A 23,708-nucleotide genomic window follows, 5' to 3' on the forward strand; every position below is an offset into this window, starting at 1 on the left:
GGTTGTGTAGCTAGAACGAGCTGTGGTTCAAAGCAGACTCAGAAAGTTTTCAGTTATACATTCACGCTTGTCATACAGTACTGTAATATCTAGCTCAGTGTAATTCAAAATGTGGGACAATATATAAATGTATTTAATGGTTTCTTTTAATTTTGATAAGAGATTAATTGTAATGATTTGAATGTTATTTGTTGAAGTAAAAATCGAAATGCATTGCTTTTCAGACAAATTCTTGCGAAATAGGATCCCAGAAATGCTTGCAGCAAAAATGTGGTCCTCGCAGAAATAGTTTAAATACCACTGATCTAGCTTATTCACAGTGGTGGAAAAAGTATCCAATTGTCGTACTTGAGTAAAAGTGAAAACACCTTCATTAGAAAATGACTCGACTTGAGAGACGTCTAAAAGTATTTGGTTTTAAATATACTTAAGTATTAAAAGTAAATGTTATTGCTAAAATATACTTAAGTATCAAAAGTAAATAAATCATTTCAAATTCCTTATATTAAGCAAACCAGACGGCACCATTTTCTTGTTTTTTAAATTTACGGAGAGCCAGGGACACACTCAGATATAATTTACAAACGAAGCATGTGTTTAGTGAGTCCGCCAGATCAGAGGCAGTAGGGATGACCAGGGATGCTCTCTTGATAAGTGTGTGAATTGGACCATTTCCTGTCCTGCTAAACATTCAAAATGTACCAAGTACTTTTGGGTGTCAGGAAAAATGTATGGAGTAAAAAGTATATAATTTTCTTTAGGAATGTAGTGAAATAAAAGTAAAAGTTGTCAAAAATAGAAATAGTAAAGTAAAGTACAGATACCCCCAAAACGACTTAAGTAGTACTTTCAAGTATTTTTACTTAAGTACTACCTTAAACTACTGCCAATTCATTTTGAATTGTATAACATTGCTTGCGAACTTCAGAGCTGTAATGATTTAACACTTCGGCTTTGGTTAAAGGCAAGCACAAATGCATACTAGTAGGCTAGTAGTAGTAATCGCTCCTGTTCGAGAGTCTACACATTCTGGGTAATGTGATAAGACGTCATCATCTCACTGGCTTGTTCTCTGGCGAGCTCTCATTGGCTATTGCTGATCACTGTTCTCAAAACTTGTCCTTGCACATCTCAAACTACAAGAGCATTGTAGATTTTCTGCCTTTAAAATCAAACATGTTTGAAAATATTAGGATGTCTGGGACTGCTCAAAGACGTCTCTGAACCGCTCACGTGAAACGAACGTCGGTGACGGCCCAGCTCCCCGAGTAGGGAACGACATTTTTTAACACTATTGGAAAAGCTAACATAAATGCATATGACAGATGGGAGGAATAATACATATGACATATTGTGATCTTTCTTTATGTAGATATAAGTGAATGTATAAGTGAATGAAATTTGTCCGTAAATGACGCCTTTTCAAATTCCGGAAAATACCTCTTTTTAACTTTCATTCACAACTGAAAATGAACCTAATTTCAACATCTGGAAAATACTTATTTTCAACGTCATTTTGCTCACTGGGAAAAACCCACACCCACTGGGCACAGATGTCAATTCAAAGTCTGTTCCACGTTGGTTCAATTGGACAACAACATTTATTCAACCAGGCAGATCTCCACATCATTTTCAGAGAAGATGATGAAACTTGCTGAATAATGCATTTCAAATGTAGTCTGTTTGAAAGCTTCCTTCCTCTTGCAAAATACATTGTGTTTTATTAGATAGGGTTCTCTTTCTTCAACTGAATGTGAATTTCTTGCACAATTTGTGAAATAACTTATAGGCTACTACTAAACGTCTTAAACAGCCTACCATATTGTACTGTCAATACCAACAATAACATTGTAAAAAAATATCTGTTTTATGTCTTGCACTCATGTCCCTAACCCCCTCAATGGTGTTTTAAATATTTTCCAACTGTCCTCATTTCAACGTAGGCTATGAATAAACACTGTGTTGTTTACTTTTTGGTTATCACAGGTATAGCCGAGGGCTACTGTAGATGGAGGCCGTCATTGTGCCACTCAGTTGGCACTAAAGAGTCTTGACATGGCTGATGGCTCAGCAACATGGCCAAAGCAGAGAAAAAGATCTGTATTTTCTGCCCATGTTTTTGGCCCTCAGACCAGGGGGGAATAACCAGGTATGACATATCCAGGACGGCGAGGAGGTACTTTGCTTTATCATGAGGGCCCTCTGTCTGACATATGGCCCAATGGTCAGCCCATGGACATCTCAGCAAACACTATAGGGATGTGACAGAGACCAGAATCAGCTGGAGACACTGGGAAACACTCAGGTTACTACCTGCACCCGCTAGGTTAGAGATGAGACACAATGATAAAATAGCATAAATCATTTTTACATTTTCTTTTTTGAGTGCGTACCTCCTACAAAATATATTTATTCGAGACGGGACTAATCTTATCAAGGAAATGCGTTTTCCCAGAAATAGACCAAAACTGGTCAACTCCCTTGTACAGCCACATATCTCACCCTGCATGCCTTTCACTTCTGCACTTCCCTTTTTTGGTGACGCAATCAAACCCCTTTGTGTTACTTATCTGTCAAGACACATTATCGAGACCACGTTGCCTCCCACATGCTATTTAGCATTCCCCTGACCACACTTGAAGCAGATTGACAACAGATCTTGCTATATTTCGACTATCAACCCTATGCTCTAATCATGAAAATCCTAACAGGAAGTCTTATTTGGCCTACTCTCCGGGAGTCTGTAAATGTGCACCTGAAACACTCCACGGTTTGAATATTCATCGACGAACACTGTATTGGTAAAAGTCCACCAGAGATATGTCTCTGCATGACTTCAGTGACACTGACCAGGGTGGAAGCGTTGGTGCTACTAAACTAGGTGGGCCATACAGACCAAGATGACCTCTGACAGAAGCAACTCATCTAATGAGAAAAAGAGAAGAGAAGCAAGGCTGCAGCTTTGTCTCCACCCTGCCCACCTCCCTGTTTCTCTCCTCCATTCTCTCCGTGCCACCCAATTTTCAATAATACCTCATATATATCCCCAAACAGCACGGCCTGGACATGTCTGGACTCAGGATTTGAAATGACAGAGAGACAATAGAGTGGTTAGGAGGAGCTCTGCGGACACGAGGGTTCGGAAGTAATTGAGCAAAATTTAATTGATTTATCTAGTGTCTACGAACATGTGACATTCCTGGATTAATCATTATTTTAAACGAAGTCAGATTTAATCAAGAAATACAATAGTCAGTTTAAAAAAAGGATAAGTGTACACGTCCATAGCCGCGGGAAGTAGGCGTGCTGGGGATGCTGCAGCACCCCCTGATGAATTGAAATAATTTGGACAAAATCAGGCTATAAATAATAATTCTCCCCAAAATGATATTACTCCTGTCTGAACACACATAAATAAAATCATTCAAAATACCACTACTACTAAATACTATTTCAAAATACTACTACTACTACAAAATACTACTACTAATAGAGGGCATCATTTAACTACAGAGAACGGCTGCCAGTCCTGACTTGAATGGGAACTGCCATTTATGGATTATATTTCTATGGTTGATTGCAGCTGTTCGTCCGCCTCTCAACAACTTTTGAGCCATTCTGAGCGAACACCACTGTTTTCTTTTAAAAGTAGCTTAACTTCAGATACTGGCACGAGCCGCATCGGCCATCACTGGTGAGTAATCTATGCTTCATCTTCATCATTGGGTGAATCAGTGACCTTGGAAAGTTTATTTTGTACCCTACAGTACCCTATACTATACAGACCAAAGTATGTGGACACCTGCTTGTCGAACATCTCATTCCAAAATCATGGGCATTTAAATGGAGTTGGTCCCCCCTTTGCTGCTATAACAGCTTCCACTCTTCTGGAAAGGCTTTCCACTAGATGTTGGAACATTGCTGCAGGGATTGCTTTCATTCAGCCACAAGAGCGATTAGGCCTGGCTCGCAGTCGGCATTCCAATTCAGGTCAGGGCTCTGTGCAGGCCAGTCAAGTTATTCTTCACTGTACACTGTACGTTAAGATTTCCCTTCACTAGAACTAAGGGGCCTAGTCCGAACGATGAAAAACAGCCCCAGACTATTATTCCTCCTCCACCAAACTTTACAGTTGGCACTATGCAATCAGTCAGATAGAGTTCTCCTGGCATCCACCAAACCCAGATTTGTCCGTCAGACTGCCAGATGATAAAGTGTGATTCATCACTCCAAAGAATGTGTTTCCACTGCTCCAGAGTCCAATGGTGGCGAGCTTTACACAACTCCAGCCGACACTTGGCATTGTGCATGGTGATCTTAGGCTTGCTCGGCCATGGAAAGCCATTTTATCTTCTTTGGGATAGCACTTTTGGATGAATAGCGTGCCCAGAGTGAACTGCCTCCTATTCAGTCCCAGATGCTAATATATGCATATTATTATTATTATTGGATATAAAACACTCTGAAGTTTCTAAAACTGTTTGAATGATGTCTGTGAGTATAACAGAACTCCGGAAATCAGAGGTTTGGAGTTTTTGAACTCAGCCCCTATCGAATTCACAGTGGGATATGGGATATTTTGCACTTCCTAAGGCTTCCACTAGATGTCAACGGTCTTTAGAACGTTGTTTCAGGCTGCTCCTGTGAAGGGGGGCCAGATGAGAGCTGTTTGACTAAGGGGTCTGCCAGAAGCCTCGTTCTCAGTCACATTTCACATGAGAGGTATCTCTCGTTCCATTGCTTTTCTTCAGACAATGGAATTCTCCGGTTGGAACATTATTGAACATTTATGATAAAAACATCCTAAAGATTGATTCTATACTTAGTTTGTCAAGTTTCTTCGACCTGTAATATAATTTTTTAAACTTTTCTTCTGACTGGACCAGATTTGACTTTTGGATTTGTTTACCTGACGCCCTAACAGAAGAAGCTATTTGGACATGAATGGACATAAATGGACATTATCGAACAAAACAAACATTTATTGGGGAACTGCATTCTGATGAAGATCATCAAAGGTAAGTGAATATTTATAATGCTATTTATGACTAATGTTGACTGCGCAAAATGGCGGATATTTCTTTTGGCTGGTTTGGGCTCTGAGTGCCGTTCCCAGATTATGCTTTTTCTGTAAAGTAAAAAAAAAAAATCTAACACAGCGGTTGCATTAAGGAGAAGTGTATCTAAAGTTCCATGCATAACACTTGAATGTTCATCAACATTTATAATGAGTATTTCTGTGAATTCATGTGGCTGCATGTTTTGGAACTACTGAACATAACACGCCAATGTAAAATGAGATTTTTGGATATAATATGAACCTTACCGAACAAAACATACATGTATTGTGTAACATGAAGTCCTATGAGTGTCATCTGATGAGGATCATCAAAGGTTAGTGATTAATTTTATCTCTATTTGTGCTTTTTGTGACTCCTCTCTTTGGCTGGAAAAATGGCTGGGTTTGTCTGTGAGTTGGTGGTGACCTAACATAATCGTTTGTGGAGCTTTTGCTGTAAAGCATTTTTGAAATCAGACACTGTGGCTGGATTAAAGAGAATTGTATCTTTAAAATGGTGCCTAATACTTGTATGTTTGAGAAATTTGATTTATGAGATTTCTGTTGATTTGTATTTGGCGCCCTGCAATTTCATTGGCTGTTGGCGAGGGGTTCCGCTAGCAGTCCTAGACATGTTGTTGTTGGCTGACAGGTTATGAAGCTCCCGACAAACAGTTTTTGTGCTGACCTTGCTTCCAGTGGCAGTTTGGAACTTGGTAGTGAGTGTTGCAACAGAGGATAAGCGATTTTTACGCACTACGTGCTTCAGCACTCGCGTTCTGTGAGCATGTGTGGCCTACCACTTCGCGGCTGAGCCATTGTTGCTCTTAGACGTTTCCACTTCACAATAACAGCACTTACAGTTCACCGGGGCAGCTCTGGCAGGGCAGACATTTTTACGAACTGACTTGTGCTTGATCTTGCCACGTTGAAAGTCACTGAGCTCTTCAGTACACTCTTCTACTACCAATGTTTGTCTATGGAGATTGCATGGCGGTGTTCTTGATTTTATACCCCTGTCAGCAACGGGTTTGGCTGAAATAGCCAAATCCACTAAGTTGAAGGACTGTCCATTTACTTTTTGCCGTTAGGAAAATTTAGTGGGAAGATAAAAATTGATCGGACATTTGAGAAATGTACAAGCCATCCATATGCACTGGGTGTGTAACCTATTAGGGAGTCCACCCACGCAGCCAGCTCCACCAATAAATGAGGGATATTGTCCAAATTAGGGGGTCGGCCGTCAGGAAGTACAGGACCCAGCTTAGTGATGAGCTTGGATGGCACTACGGTGTTGAAGGCTGAGCTGTAGTCGATGAACAGCGTTCGTACATAGGTATTCCTCTTATCCAGGTGGGATAGGGCAGTGTGCAGTGCGATTGCGTCGTCCGTGGATCTGTTTGGGGCAGTATGCAAATAGTAGTGGGTCTAAGGCATGTGTCAAACTCATTCCACGGAGGGTCTGCTGGTTTTCGCTGTAAGGGTTTTCCTCCTCTTCGTCTGAAGAGGAGGTGTAGCAGGGATCGGACCAAGATGCGGCGTGGTAAGTGTCCATGGTTGTTTATTTAAAAACATGATCTGAACACTATGAATACCAAAACACTACCGTGTGGCGACAAACACAGACACGGAAACAAACACCCACAAACAAACAGTGAAACCCAGGCTACCTAAGTATGTTTCTCAATCAGAGACAACTAACGACACCTGCCTCTGATTGAGAGCCATACTAGGCCGAAACATAGAAATCCCAAAATCATAGAAAAACAAACATAGACTGCCCACCCCAACTCACGCCCTGACCATACTAAATAACGACAAAACAAAGGAAATAAAGGTCAGAACGTGACATTCGCTCCACGCTTGTACTAGAGTTATGAATTAAGGTCACTAATTAGTAAGGAACTCCCCTCACCTGGTTGTCTAAGTCAGTAAAAAAAAGTATTACTTTGGTTCTACTGTAGCTTCACAGTGATGTGGTACATTTTCACAACTATTTCTTTTGTAATATTTAAAACATACAATATACTTGCAGGGAAGCTGCTCAACAACTACATCACATTAGTCATCTAACAGCCTCAATACACAGAAGCAACCAGGGTCAACGCCCCCGGGAAAAATAAATAAAATAATTCCATTCCCCACCCCAAGACCCCTCCCAATGCCCCAACAACCAACAAAATGAATAAAAGACAAAAATGAGGGAGGGAAAACAGAAAACAACATGGCAAAAAACAAAAGACATCAAGGACAACAACAATCATAACAGCAAGGCCAAATGAATATGTTTGAGTGCATGCACGGCACTATTTACATGTGTGTGTGCCCGTGTAATATATATCCAATGTGTAATCAATGAAGACATCCTCTACAATCATTCATGCAACAAACAAACAAAATCATTAAATGTACTACCATACCATCTTCAGAGATAGCTGCGCACATGGAGACATTTTCCCCACATTGTCCAGGCACTTGGACTGTCGCCCTATGGCCGATGAGTTTCCGTCCACGGCGCAGAGTCTTGGCCAGTTTGAAGCCCTTTTCATCAACAAAGATATACTTGTGGTGGTTCACAGCAGCATCAAGCACCATCACCCTCTAAAAATATATTTTGGTTAGTTATTTTAACAGAATAGTTCCAGTATGATATTGTGAAGTAGCATGTACATTAAACTCTTAATGTATCAAGAATAGTCCACCACCCAAAGGACATCCAGCCAACTTGACACAATTGTGGGAAGCATTGGAGTCAATGGGCCATCATCCCTACGGAAAGCTTTCAACACCTTGTAGAGTCCATGGCCTGACAAATTGAGGTTGTTCTAAGGACAAAAGAGGGAGGATTCAACTCAATATTAGGAAGGTCTTCTTAATGTTTTGTACACTCAATGTATAGCCTAGTCACTTTACCACTATACATACCTACCTCTATCACTCCAGTATCCCTGCACATTGAAATATGGTATTGGAACTGACCCTGAATATAGCTTCTTACTTTCTCGTGTTCTCGAGGTCCATGGGGCTACGCACAATTGGCCTAGCGTCGTCTGGGTTAGGGAGGGTTGGCCGGTAGGGATATCCTTGTCTCATCGCGCACCAGTGCAACCAAGGTAGCCAGGTGCACGGTGTTTCCTCCGACACATTGGTGTGGCTGGCTTCCAGGTTGGAGGCGCGCTGTGTTAAGAAGTAGTGCGGCTTGGTTGGGTTGTGTTTCGGAGGACGCATGGCTTTCGACCTTCGTCTCTCCCGAGCCCATACGGGAGTTGTAGCAATGAGACAAGATAGTAATTACTAACAACAATTGGGGAGAAAAGGGGGTAAAATTTAAAATAAATAAATACATTCTAAATAAATCACAGACAGTGTCACCAGCAAAGCACCCCCACACCATAACACCTCCTCCTCCATGCTTTACGGTGGGAAATACATATGAGATCATCTGTTAATTGAAATATATTCCAAGTGACTACCTCATGAAGCTGGTTGAGAGAATGCCAAGAGTGTGCAAAGCTGTCATCAAGGCAAAGGCTGGCAATTTGAAGAATCTCAAATATAAAATATATTTTGATTTGTTTAACACTTTTTTTGGTTACTACATGATTCCATATGTGTTATTTCATAGTTCTGATGTATTCACTATTATTCTACAATGTATAAAATAGTAAAAATAAAGAAAAACTGTTGAATGAAAAACCTTTGGCCGGTAGTGTAGATTAATGTCAAAAGTGAAATTAATGTCAGAGTGGAATTATAATTTTAGACATTTTTACAAATTACTACAAAATGAAAAGCTGAAATGTCCTAATAAGTCCCGAGTGGCCGAGTTACAGCTTTGAATGAAATCTTCTTGAAAATCTATGTCAAGACCTGAAAATGATTGTGTGGTGTGGTCGTCTGCTGCAATAACCCATCCATGACAAGGATCGACGAGTAGTGCGTTCCGAGATGCTGTTCTGCACACCACTGTTGTGTGCGCTGGTATTTGTCTGTTTGTGACCTGCCTGCAGCTTGCACAATTCTTGCCATTCTCTTTCAACCTCTCTCATCAACAAGCTGTTTTTTTCCCACAGGACTGCTGCTGACTGGGTGTTTTTTGTTTGTCGCACCATTCTCGTTAAAACCTAGACACTGTCGTGCGTGAAAAGGCAGTTTCTGAGAAAAAATATGAACGCAACATGCAACAATTTCAAAGATTTTACTGAGTTACAGTTCATATAAGGATTGAAGTCTATGGATTTGAAGTCTATTGATTTCACATAACTGGCAATACAGATATGCATCTGTTGGTCACAGATATATCCCTTTAAAAAAGGTAGGGACATGGATCAGAAAACCAGTCAGTATCTGGTGTGACCACCATTTGCCTCATGTAGCACGACACATCTCCTCCGCATAGAGTTGATCAGGCTGTTGACTGTGACCTGTTGAATATAGTCCCACTCCTCTTCAATGGCTGTGCAAAGTTGCTGGATATTGGCAGGAACTAGAACACGCTGTCCTACACGTCGATCCAGAGCATCCCAAACATGCTCAATGGGTGGCATTTCTGGTGAGTATGCAGGCAATGGAAGAACTAGGATATTTTCAGCTTCCAGGAATTGTGTACAGACCCTTGCAACATGGGGCTGTGCATTATCATGCTGAAACATGATGTGGATGGGGGTGGATGAACGGCACGACAATGGACCTCGGGATCTCATCGCAGTATCTCTGTGCATTCAAATTGCCATCGATGTGCCTTTTATCGTCCCCAGCACAAGCTGTACTTGTGTAATGATCATGCTGCTTAATCATCTTCTTGATATGCCATATCAATCACATGGATGGATTATCGTGTGTATGTGTGTGTGTGTGTGTGTGTGTGTGTGTGTGTGTGTTCCTCTCTTCATCCTATTCCCTTTTGATGAGGTTGGGGATGTAATAATCCCTGTAGCTGTCCAGTCTGGGAATCTGAAAGTGAAAGAAACAGTTAAGTAATTTCTACAGTTACAGCATCACTATTTTGAGCTAGTTTATGCATAGGCTACAAACAAGAATATGCTACGTGTGGTCCATTCAATCTCAACTGAATAGTGGCTCTGGCAATATACAAGATAATGTTAGCGAAACGTGGCTGTACCTGTCTAATATTATTGTCATATTCCTATGGCTCTGGCTATTTGCACTATTGTAGCTTATATTTCTATTCGGTATACAAACCAGGGTGTGGATCTCAGTCTCAGATTACCGTCAAGGTAAGGAAACATTACGAGAAGGTGAGTGAAGTATCTGTACCTGTCTTTTCAACGACTTGATAAGTCTTGATAAGTCTAGCGATTTTACTATTTCCTCTCATCCACCGCTGCTCTGATCTTCATCTCATGAGGGCGTCTCTTGTCCTTTCTTTGTTCAGTCTCACGTCCAACAGGTTCTCCCAGTGGCCGGTGATTTTATTGCAGGAAAACTGAAATCGGTTTTACCTCATTTCTACCAACGTGTCAACTAACTACAGGCAACAAAACTCTAGACCACCTTTACTCCACACAGAGGGACACATACAAGGCTCTTCCTCACCCTCCATTTGACAAATCTGACCACAACTCTATCCTCCGGATTCCTCCTTACAAGAAAAAGTCAAACAGGAAGTACCAGTGACGTGCACAATACAGAAGTGGTCCAATGAAATGGATGCTAAATTACAGAACTGTTTCGCTAGCACAGACTGGAATATGTTCCGAGACTCATCCAATGGCATTGAGGAGTTTACCACATCAGTACCGGCTTCAAAAATAAGTGCATCGTCCCCACAGTGACCGTACATACATATTCCAACCAGGCAACATCCTCACTGAGCTAAAGAAAAGCTAGAGCTGCTGCTTTCAATGAGCTAACCCTGAAGCTTATAAGAAATCCTGCTACTCCCTCCGATGAACCATCAAACAGGCAAAGTGTCATTACAGGTCGAAAATCAAATCCTACTACACCAGCTCTGACGCGCGTCGGATGTGGCAGGGCTTGCACACTAACATGGATTACAAAGGGAAACCTGGTTTCTATTATATTCAGTCCAGTCTAGTCTAGTCCAGTCTAGTCCAGTCCAGTCTCGTCTAGCCCCATTATTGATATACAGTAAAACAGAAAAAGTCATATTTAATCACATTTAGTAACAGAGGGGACATGATAATACATTAGTACAGTTAGATAGATTGTTTAAGAAAATAGCCAACCAAATAGGCTACTTGATTAGGCTACAGATGATCGATCAGGGCATACTCAGATGATCGATCAGGGCATACTCAGATGATCGATCAGGGCATACTCAGATAATCGATCAGGGCATACTCAGATGATCGATCAGGGCATACTCAGATGATCGATCAGGACATACTCAGATGATCGATCAGGGCATACTCAGATGTTCGATCAGGGCATACTCAGATGATCGATCAGGGCATACTCAGAGCACAAGGATGTTGTTTGTTGTCCTCTTTGGATTTTCAGGTCGGTGGGGGAAAAAATATATATCTGAAATGAAGACAAGAAATTACATCTATCAATTTCCATCTGAGTATTTAGACTGAGGTGTCACTCTGGCCAATACGTTGCTGATAGATTTGTGTTTTGCTCTTCTCCAAATATTCAGTAGAAGCGGCTAAGAAATGAAGTACACATTTTGTGCAACAGCTGGATTGTCGGGTTGTGTTGCCACGACAACAACATTATGCTTCACCAAAATGATGGCCCAGAGTGCTGGTCACAGAACTAGATTGAGATTCGATTTCTATGGTTCTGGTACTGTGACATTACCTAGGCCTGTACAACCATTAATTCACCTATGCTTTGCCAAATGTTTCATAACTCAACTTATAAATGATTTGTGAAGCGTTTATATAAGCCCTGTGAAGGTGCTTAGAAATGCTGACTCTTGGAACCCAAAATCAATCTAGCGCCAGCTATTGTTCTACATCATGCTACTATCCCTGGTAACCAACATCCCAGCCAGCAGCAACATAGTGTTGTTGTAGTAGGTTATGTAATGGCAGTTTCTGACAGTAGAGGGCACTATGTGCATTTGAATCATCATGCCATTGACTGCTGCTTCAGCTGTTAAGTAGCCTGGAATGTGTCAAATTAGTCCATGCCATTGGATAGAGAGAACAATGAAAATGTCACGGAATAGAAGACTGCTTGAGACATTATATCTGGAACAAATAGGCCTGAATCCCTGGAATCATAAAACATCAGGAATGTAGAATGTGTGTTAAATTTGTAGTCTGGAGCACAGATGCAAGGTCCATAAGGCCTCTGCATATACAATATCCAGCTGTGATGGAATGGGATAGGCAGTGCCAAGGAAAGCAGTCAAGACACAGCGGGGGACTGAGAATGGAGTGAAAATGCATGCAGTGCATTTGGAAAGCATTCGGAAAGCATTCAGATCCCTCCAAATGTTGTTACGTTTCAGCCTTATTCTAAAATGGATTAAATTGTTTTTTTCCTTCATCAATCTACACATGGTACGCATATCCCATAACGACAAAGCAACAGGTTTATTAGACATTTTTGCAAATGTATTGTAAATAAACAGAAATATTGTACCACATTTACATAAGTATTCAGACCCTTTACTTTGTTGAAGCACCTTTGGCAGCGATTACAGCCTTGAGTCTTCTTGGGTATGACGCTACAAGCTTGGCACACCTGTATTTGGGCAGTTTCTCCCATTCTTCTCTGCAGATTCTCTCAAGCTCTATCAGCTTGGATGGGGAGCATCGCTGCACAGCTATTTTCAGGTCTCTCCAGAGATGTTAGATCGGGTTCAAGTCCGGGCTCTGGCTGCGCCACTCAAGGACATTCAGAGACTTGTCCCGAAGCCTCTCCTGCATTGTCTTTGCTGTGTACTTACGGTCATTGTCCTGTAGGAAGGTGAACCTTCGGCCCCAGTCTGAGGCCCTGGCGCTCTGGAGTAGGTTTTCATCAAGGATCTCGCTGTATTTTGCTCCGTTCATCTTTCCCTAGATCCTGACTAGTCTCCCAGTCCCTGACACTGAAAAACATCTCCACAGCATGATGCTGCCGCCACCACGCTTCACCGCAGGGATGGTGCCAGGTGTCCTCCAGACGTGACGCTTGGCATTCAGTCCAAAGAATTCAATCTTGGTTTCATCAGACCAGAAAATCTGGTTTCTCATGGTCTGAGAGTCCTTTAGGTGCCTTTTGGCAAACTCCAAGCAGGCTGTCATGGGCCTTTTACTGAGGAGTGGCTTCTGTCTGGCCACTCCACCATAAAGGCCTGATTGGTGGAGTACTGCAGAGATGGTTGTCCTTCTGGAAGGTTCTCCCATCTCCACAGAGGAACTCCCTGACTAAGGCTCTTCTCCCCAGTTTGCTCAGTTTGGCCGGGCTGCCAGTTATTGGAAGAGTCTTGGTGGTTCCAAACTTCTTCCATTTAAGAATGATGGAGGCCACTGTGTTCTTGGGGACCTTCAATGCTGCAGAATGTTTTTGGTACCATTCCCCAGATCTGTGCCTCGATACAATCCTGTCTCGTAGCTCTACGGACAATTCCTTCGACCTCATGGCTTGCTTTTTGCTCTGACATTCACTGTCAACTGTGGGACCTTATATAGACAGGTGTGTGCCTTTCCAAATCATGTCCAATCAATGGAATTTACAACAGGTGGACTACAATCAAGTTGTTGAACCATCTCAAGGATGATCAATGGAAACAGGATGCACCTGAGATCAATTTCAAGTCTCATAGCAAACGATCTGAATACTTACGCAAATAAGGTATTTTTTTTTTTGCAAACATTTCTAAAAACCTGTTTTCGCTTTGTCATTATGGGGTGTGTAGATTGATGTGGAAAAACAATAACTGTATCAATTTTAGAATAAGGCTGTAATGTAACAAAATGTGGGAAAAGGGAAGAGGTCTGAATACTTTCTGAATGCAGTGTATTATGTTGTAAAGTCCCCATTCAACAGCCAGCACAAGTTCAACGTTTGAGTAGGTCTATATCATGTCTAGGTACACAAAGCTGTGATTAAGGTTAAGCCATTTCACCCCCACATGTCAGCTGTGACATACTGTACCTTTTGGGGGCATAAGGGAATTGGGGGCCACCAGTTTGGCTTGTGGCCAGACACAATAGAAGCTTCTATGTCTTCTGTTCACTCTTTTAACTCTGAGACAAATCTGAATAATGAAGGAATGCGAGCCTTTGAGTAAAGTCAAGCTTAATATCAATAACCTACTGAACATATTGGATATTTTTACACCTAATACAAATCAAGGATCAATAAGCCAACCATGTAGGCATACTTATGTATTTGCAAAAAGAAGATCCAAACATATAGCATTAGAGCCGAATAAAACAGTGAGGTGACTGTTCAAGTTTTCCAAACGGAACACTTGTAGTAGGCTATAGGTTACAAAAAAAGAGCTCAGGAAAAAAGCGAGCCTCCGTGTGAGCCATCAATTTGGGGGCATTGTTGAATTCTGACAGTTTAGCTCCCGCAGCCCTCCAACTGAAAGACTCCCAGTGAGAAAGTATTTACAATGTTATGGATGACGGGGTCGTGTTCACCCTTCTCCTCCACTCATTATTTTGGGCTTTTATGGAAAGCAACTCAGATCAATTCAGACCTGTCATTGAACAAAGACATTCCTCGTGGCTGTATCAAACAGCCGACACGACGTATGGGTCACAATGATCGTTATTGTTGTGGTCGTACTGAGGGTACTGTAGCTTCGATAACTGGACTCCTCGTCTTCTTGAACATGTCGGTTGCTCAGGTAAAAAACTTTCATGATGTATGAGGTATCCTACAGTCTTTTGAGCTGATACATTGGAAGTGAGTGAAGAACAGTTTATTAGTCTACTGATTTACAAATGACATATTATCCGATAATTAACCATTTATGAACTACAGTGCCTAAAGGAAGTAATGTAATGTATTCACACCCCTTGACTTTTTCCACATTTTGTTGTGTTACAGCCTGAATTTAAAATGAATTCAATTCCGATTTTGTGTCACTGTCACACCCTGACCTTAGAGAGCCCTTTTATTCTCTATTTTGGTTAGGTCAGGGTGTGACTAGGGTGGGCAATCTATGTTTTCTATTTCTTTGTTGGCCGGGTATGGTTCCCAATCAGAGGCAGCTGTCTACCGTTGTATCTGATTGGGGATCATACTTAGGCCGCTTTTAGTTCATACCACCTGTAGTTGGTGGGATCTTGTTTGTGTGTAGTTGCTTTCTGCACTGCATGTAGCTTTACGTTAGTTTTTATATTTTGTTGTTTTTTCGGTGTCATTTTAATAAAAGTAAAATGTACACCTACCACGCTGCACCTTGGTCCAATCCATCTTTCAACGAACATAACAAAAGATCCCACCACAAACGGACCAAGCAGCGTGGCCAGGAGGAGCAGACATCCTGGACATGGGAGGACATCTTGGACGGTAAGGGATCCTGGCCGTGGGAGGAGATCCTGGCCGGAAAGGATCGCCTTCCATGGGAGCAGACGGAGGCCGCAAGGGAGGAACAACGACGATACCGGGGTTCGCGACCACAACGGAAGCCCGATAGGCAGCCCCAAAACATTTTTTAGGAGGGCACACGGGGTGGTTGGCGGAGTCAGGGTTTGAACCAGAGCCAACTCCCCGTACTCACCGTGAGCAGGTGACCGGGCAGGCACCATGTTTTGCGGTGATACGCACGGTGTCTCCAGTGCGCATCCACAGCCCGGTGCGTGCTGTGCCAGCTCCCCGCACTTGCCGTGCGAAAGTGGGCATCTGTCCAGGACGGTAGTGACGGCTCAGCGCGCCTGGTCTCCAGTGCGCCTCCTCGGTCCAGGATATCCTGTGCCGGTCTACGCGCTGTATCTCCGGTGCACATTCACAGCCCAGTGCGTCCTGTGCCAGCTCCCCGCACTTGCCATGTGAAGGTGGTCCTTTGTCCAGGAAGCGTTGTGCCAGCTCTACGCTCCAGACCTCTAGTGCGCCTCCACGGTCCAGTATATCCAGTGATGATCCATGGCCCGAAGCCTCCAGGGATGATCCATGGCCCGGAGCCTCCAGTGATGATCCATGGCCCGGAGCCTCCAGTGATGATCCATGGCCCAGAGCCACCAGTGATGATCCATGGCCCGGAGCCTCTAGAGACGATCCATGGTCCGGAGTCTTCTGGCGACGATCTACGGTCAGGTTCCTCCGGCGATGATCCACGGTCCAGAGCCTCCGGCGACGATCTACGGTCCGGTTCCACGGAGCGATCCGCGAGTGGAGCGGGGTCTACGTCCCAAACCAGAGCCACCACCGAGGCTAGATGCCCACCCGGACCCTCCCCCATAGAGTCAGTTTTTGAGACCGGAGTCCGCACCTTGGGGGGGTACTGTCACGCACTGACCTCAGAAAGCCCTTTTATTCTCTATTTTGCTTAGGTCAGGGTGTGACTAAGGTGGGCAATCTATGTTTTCTATTTCTTTGTTGGCCGGGTATGGTTCTCAATCAGAGGCAGCTGTCTATCATTGTCTCTGATTGGGGATCATACTAGGCAGCTTTTCCCACCTGTAGTTTGTGGGATCTTGTTTTGGTACTGTGCTGTTAAGCCCTACTAAGCTTTACCTTTCATTTGTGTTTTTTTTTCTTTTTCGGTGTTCATTGAATAAAATAAGATGTACGCCTACCACGCTGCACCTTGGTCCGATCCTTCCATCAACGAGCGTAACAGTCACTGGCCTACACACAAGACCCCATAATGTCAAAGTGGACTTGTGTTTTTAGAACTTTTCAGAAATTAATAAAAAATGAAAAGCTGAAATGTCTTGAGTCAATAAGTATTCAACTACTTTGTTATGGCGAGACTAAATAAGTTCAGGAGTAAACATTTGTTGAACAAGTCACATGAGTTGCATGAACTCACTCACTGTTTGCAATCATAGTGTTTAACATGATTTTTGAACAACTACCTCATCTCTGTACCCCACATAAAAGCATCTATCTGTAAGTTCCCTTGGTCCAACAGTGAATTTCAAACACAGATTCAAACACAAAGACCAGGGAGGTTTTCCAATGCCTCGCAATTAAGGGCACCTATTGCTAATGGCAACAACAACAACACTTTTTCAATTCAAATTAAAAGCAGATATGGAATATCGGTGCGAAAAATGAGATGTATGTCCTGAATACAAAGTCTTACATTATTCTTCACCCCTTGATCAGAAATATAATTTGCAGCATACTTCTCCAATTTACTTAACCATTTAGATTTTACCTGCTGATTAAAAGTGAATTATGTCTGCATAAAGTATCAGCATACACTGAAGACTTTGTTACTGCATGGAGATGAATGACTGTGATAATCAAAGTAGACTAAGGCTGTCAGGTTTGATCAGTGTCATTGGTCAGAGTCTTTTCTCTCTGTAGTCTGGCATGGGATCCCATGGTTTGGCTCCAGTCCCGGGTTTGTTACAATGACTACAAAGCCTGTTAGCAAAGACCCTGTGAGTCACAAATATGACCATACGGTCGAAGAAACTAACCACATCCCTGAGAAATACATTCTATTACGTTGATATTGATTACTGAACTGTTAGGTCTTGCACGAAAGGCATTTCACTGTACTTGTGCACGTGACATTAAAACTTGAAACTTGAAGTTAACCACAGACATTGGTCATGACAATGAAACTGGTAATGGGTAGCAGTGATTGAGTCTTTTTCTTATTCTATGAATCACCACTCACCAGGCAAATACTAGTTGAGATGGAAAGTTGGATTTGTAGTCCACTGCAACTCAAGACTAAGTAAAACTAGGCCTGTCTAACAATTGTACAAAGTTACGAAAGCTGACAAGTTTAGAGTCAGCAAGGTTATGTGAGGAGGTGTCGGCAAGGGGGCAGGGAATGGTGTGTTGTTGTTTCGATTGCACCCATGGAGAACGGCCTAATCATTTACACAACTGAGCTTGTACTTCACTACTAATCTGTCACAACTTCCTCCCGAAGTCGGTCCTTCTCCTTGTTCGGGCGATGTTCGGCGGTCGACGTCGCCGGTCTTCTAGCTATCGCCGCTCCACCTTTCATTTTCCATTTCTTTTGTCTTGGTTTTCCGCACACCCGGTTCACATTCCCTCATCTGACTAAACATATTTTACCCTCTGTTCCCCCATGTCTGTGTGTGGAATTGTTTGTTTGTTACGTGTGGTTCGCATCAGGCTGGTTTGTGCCGGGTATGTGTTTGACCTGTGTGTTTTGTTTATTGTACTGTTTGTGTACTTTGGGCGCCATCATGGACTACGTCGTCCAAACAATGGCCCACTGGGAGAGACAGGGAGTCCCTCCAGCGCCCTCCCCAGCACAACAGGGGTCTCCACTACTCGCCTCTCCTGTACCCGGTCCCCGTGGGATTCGTCTCGCCCTTCCCGGGGAGTTTGATGGGACGGCAACACGCTGCCAGGGGTTCCTGCTGCAGCTGGAACTGTATCTGACGACCGTCTACCCGGCTCCTTTAAGACGTGAGAGGGTGTCCGCCCTCGTCTCGTGCCTCTCGGGGAAAGCCCTGGAGTGGGCCAACGCTGTGTGGGTAGAAGGAGATGCGGCAGTCTTCGACCACCCGCCCAAGAGTAGAGCGGCGGGTGAACGTCTTTTCCACCTGAGGCAGGGGATGAGGAGCGCCCAGGACTTCGCCTTGGACTTTCGGACCCTGGCCACAGGAGTGGGATGGAATGACAGGGCCCTGATCGACCACTATCACTGCAGCCTGCGTGAGGATGTCCATCGGGAGTTGGCCTGCAGGGGCACGATCCTCACGTTTGATCAGCTGGTGGACCTGTCCATCCGGCTGGACAACCTGCTTGCCACCCACGGACCTTTTAGACGTAGCTCTGTCGGTTCCATCTCCTAGCACCACCGCTCCGGTGCCTATGGAGCTGGGAGGTACTGCGCTCAGGGAGGCTGGAGGAGGGTCCTTCACGTGCATCATCTGTGGCCGCAGAGGGCACACTGCCGGTCAGTGTCGGATTGGTTCCTCTGGGGGCAGCAGGCAGGGCACTCTGGCGTCACCCCAGGTGAGCCTGCACCATTCTCATCCAGGGCCCTCTCCAGGGATCCCCATTGTTCCAGTGGCTAAGCCCTTCCCAGTTCATGCCTTAGACAGTCGACTAATAGGGTCAGGGTTAATTAGGGAGGCCACTGCTCTCCTGGGTATGGTGACGCAGGGGGGTCACAGGGAGAGAATCAGTCTCGTCCTCATTGACTCTCCTGCGTTTCCCGTGGTGCTAGGCCTACCCTGGTTAGCCTGTCATGACCCCACTGTTTCGTGGCAACGGAGAGCTCTCACGGGGTGGTCATGAGAGTGCTAGGGGAGGTGTTTAGGGGTTTCCGTTAGTGCTACTATGGTGGAAAGTCTAGACCAGGTCTCCACCGTGCGTATTCCCGCCGAATATTCCGCATTGGCTCTCGCCTTCTCCAAGAAGAAGGCGACTCAATTACCACCCCATCGTCGGGGAGATTGTGCGATAAACCTCCAGGTAGACGCTGCACTTCCCAGGAGTCACGTGTATCCCGTCACAGGCGGAGACGGCGGCTATGGAGTCAGGGGTACATTCGGTCCTCCACTTCACCTGCCTTGGTGCGCAAGGTGCTTGGTCGACTGTTGGAGTATGACCTGTATGTCAAGGCTGAGAAATGCCTGTTCTTCCAGCAGTCCAACTCTTTCTTAGGATACCGCATCTCAGGGGTGGAGATGGAGAGTGACCGCATTTCAGCCGTGCGTAATTGGCCGACTCCCACCACGGTAAAGGAGGTGCAGCATTCTTTAGGGTTTGCCAATTACTATCGGAGGTTTATCTGGGGTTTTGGTCAGGTAGCGACTCCCATTACCTCTCTGCTGAAGGGGGCCCCAGTGTGTTTGCAGTGGTCGGCTGAGGCGATCAGGGCATTTGATCACCTACGGGCTCTGGCGCACCCGGATCCTTCTTTGGCGTTCATGGTAGAGGTGGACGCGTCCGAGGCTGGGATAGGAGCCGTGCTCTCTCAGCGCTCGGGAACGCCACCAAAGCTCCGCTCCTGTGCCTTCTTCTCAAAGAAGCTCAGCCCGGCGGAACGAAACCATGATGTGGGGGACCGGGAGCTGTTGGCTGTGGTCAAGGTGTTGAAGGCGTGGAGACATTGGCCTGAGGGGGCTTAACACCCTTTTCTCATCTGGACTGACCACCGCAACCTGGAGTACATCCGGGCAGCGAGGAGACTGAATCCTCGTCAGGCAAGGTGGGCCATGTTTTTTACCCGTTTTGTTTTCACCCTTTCTTTCAGACCAGGTTCCCAGAATGTTAAGGCAGACGCAGTGTCCCGGCTGTATGACACAGAGGAGTGGATCCTACCCCCATACTCCCGGCCTCCTGCCTGGTGGCACTGGTAGTATTCAAGCTGGACGTGGAAATTGAGTGGGTGTTACGTGCAAAGCCCGCTCCCCTCCAGTGTCCCGCTGGGCGTCTGTATTTTCCGTCTGCTGTCCGTGACCGGATGATCTATTGGGCCCACACGTCACCCTCCTATGGTCATCCAGGCATCGGTTGGACGGTGCGCTGTCTGAGTGGGAAGTACTCGTGGCCCACCTTGGCTAAGGACGTGAGGGTTTATGTTTCCTCCTGCTCGGTGTGCGCCCAGTGTAAGGCTCCTAGGCACCTGCCCAGAGGTAAATTACACCCCTTACCCGTTCCACAATGGCCTTGGTTGCACCTGTCGGTCGATTTCCTCACCGATCTTCCTCCCTCACAGGGTAACACCACAATCCTGGTCGTTGTGGACCGTTTTTCCAAGTCCTGCCGTCTCCTTCCTCTGCCTGGTCTCGCTACGGCCCTACAGACTGCGGAGGCCTTGTTTACACACGTCTTCCGGCACTACGGGTGCCTGAGGATATAGTGTCTGATCGGGGTCCCTAGTTCACTTCGAGGGTCTGGAGGGCGTTCATGGAACGTCTGGGGGTCTCGATCAGACTTACCTCGGGTTTTACCCCGAGAGTAATGGGCAGGTGGAGAGAGTGAACCAGGATATGAGTAGGTTTCTGTGGTCTTATTGCCAGGACTGGCCGGGGGAGTGGGCGGCGTTCGAGAAGGACTTTCCTGCACCTGACTTACCTTCAACCAGTTGCGCACATCATGACATAATCAAAGCAAAAACATGTTTCTGGGAAAATTCCAGGGCTGGATGGCATACCAGTGGAAGTATTCCAATCCTTTTTTGATATACTCAGAGGATCGTTATTAGCGTGTTTTAACCACACCTATGTAAACGGTAGATTATCAGACACTCAACAAGGTCTGATTTCATTATTACTGTAACAATGATACAAGTGGGAAATGTAAAGATCCAGTCCATTAAAAAAATTGGAGGCCCCTTACACTTCAGTATTGTGATGCAAACATGCTGGCAAAATGTATAGCGCATAGAATTAAAAAGTTATTGTCAGACATTATTCATTCTTATAAGATTTTTTTTTTACATGGACGATTCATTGGAGATAATATAAGGCAAGTACTGTAAACAATATGTCCCACCCCTCTCCTTGTTCGGGCGGCGTTCGGCAGTCGACATCACCGGTCTTCAAGCCATCGCCACTCCACCTTTCATTTTCCATTTGTTTTGTCTTGTTTCCCTGCACACCTGGTTTACGTCTCCTCATAATTACTATGTGTATTTAGCCCTCTGTTCCCTCCATGTCTGTGTGGGATATTGTTTATTTGTCAAGTTTGGCACGCTTCTGGCTGGTTTTATGTATTACCTGTGTTTTGTGGCAGCCTGTACTTTGTACTTTGTTTGTGGTACTTTGTGCTGCCTTACTTGTTTTGGGCATTTGGTTTTGGTGATGCTGTTGCATTCTGGTCTTACTATTTGCCCCAGTAAAGTGCTTTGTGTTCACTCAACTCTGCTCTCCTGCGCCTGGCTTCCATGCACCAGCTACACCCACCATTGACACAATACAACACTATGAAAAATCTGGGAAACCTGCCCTGCTGTTCATAGCAGACTGAAAAGGCTTTTGATAAAGTTCAACTGGAGTTTATATATAAATGCCTGGAAGATTTCAATTTTGGAGAATCTCTTATAAAATGGGTTAAAACCATGTATAGTAACCCTAGGTGTAAAATAATAAATAATGGCTACTTCTCAGAAAGTTTTAAACTGTCAAGAGGAGTAAAACAAGGTTGTCCACTATTGACATATCTATTTAATAGGGCCATCGAAATGTTAGCTATTAAAATCAGATGCAACAATAATAGCAAGGGATTAGAAATACAGGTGTCATTGTAAACATGATTCATGTTTTCTTTTGAATCCACGACTTGGATCCCTCCACAGCCTCATTTGTATCAGGTAACGACCTGGGGAACAGTTACAGGGGAGAGGAATGAGCCAATTGTAAGCTGGGGATGATTAAGTGACCATGATAGTATGAGTTCCAGATTGGGAATTTAAACAGGACACCAGGGTTAACAACCCTACTCTTACAATAAGTGCCGTGGGATCTTTAGTGACCACAGAGAGTCAGAACACCTGTTTAATGTCTCATTCGAAGACGGCTGTAATGAACACGAGGGGAGACAGAGAGCTGGTTTCAAGTGCAGGGCGCAGCAGGTGTCTATTGCAAAGGACCACAGGAGGAGGCGGGTAGCTGGGTCCAGGGACAGGCAGAAGGTCATACACAGGGGTCCCGAAAGGGCAACAGTACAGGCAGGGAAAAGGCTTGTAATTGAGTCTGGGAGATTAGGCAATAGGTAGATAACAGGAAATCCAATAGGCTAATGTACAGGCAGGGAATAGGCAAAAAGCATCGTTAGTGAGGCAGGCAATACACGGGAGGAGTAAATCACGGGACAAACAGAGCTCTGAAAGACGTGTGTCACAAAACAAACAATAACTCACAGTGATGGGATGCAAAGAACTGAACTAAATAGTGTGTGATAATGAAATACAGTTGTCTGAACAGGTGATTATAATTCAGTTGATTGGGATCTAGAAAGTGAGCTGCGTTCAGGGGTTCTAGGTGTTTGAGAGTGTGAGCTGGAAGCAGACATTACAAAGGCACCCTACACAGGGCAATGACCCCAATCACTGCCCTGGGGCATTGGGATATTTTTAGACCAGAGGAAAGTGTGCATCCCATTGGACCTCCAACACCACTTCCAACAGCATCTGGTCTCCCATATTATATTACGTATTGGATCCCTAAAAAATACTACTTTTACTTTACCATGTAGTTTACCAATAAAATGGTGTGATGGTGATGTGGATATACTCGGTATACATATCCCGAAGAAAAAAAAAAAAATGTAACCAGGAAGGCTCATTGCAATCTCTTTTTTGTCATGCCCTGATCTGTTTCACCTGTCCTTGTGATTGTCTCCACCCCCTCCAGGTGTCGATAATTTTCCCTAGTGTATTTATCCCTGTGTTTCCTGTCTCTCCGTGCCAGTTCGTCTTGTATGTTTCCAAGTCAACCAGCGTTTTTCCCCGTTCTCCTGCTTTTTGCATTCTCCTTTTTCTAGTCCTCCTGGTTTTGACCCTTGCCTGTTTCTGGACTTTGTTCCTTCCTGCCTGACCATTCTGTCTGCCTTGACCACGAGCCTGTCTGCCACTCTGTACCTCCTGGACTCTGATCTG

The 23,708-nt window shown here is 44.4% G+C and overlaps 1 long non-coding RNA gene across 1 annotated transcript; it reads right to left on the minus strand.

The window, feature by feature from the left end:
- Window positions 1-9,243: 9,243 nt before the first annotated feature.
- On the minus strand, window positions 9,244-10,746 carry LOC135573575 (uncharacterized). The gene is made up of 2 exons (XR_010464789.1): window positions 10,337-10,746; window positions 9,244-10,012 (listed from the first exon to the last, which is right to left on the minus strand). It is a non-coding gene; the product is annotated as an uncharacterized LOC135573575 (long non-coding RNA).
- Window positions 10,747-23,708: the final 12,962 nt, after the last annotated feature.

Source organism: Oncorhynchus nerka, linkage group LG10 (genome assembly GCF_034236695.1).
Source record: "Oncorhynchus nerka isolate Pitt River linkage group LG10, Oner_Uvic_2.0, whole genome shotgun sequence".
NCBI classification, from domain to species: Eukaryota; Metazoa; Chordata; class Actinopteri; order Salmoniformes; family Salmonidae; genus Oncorhynchus; species Oncorhynchus nerka.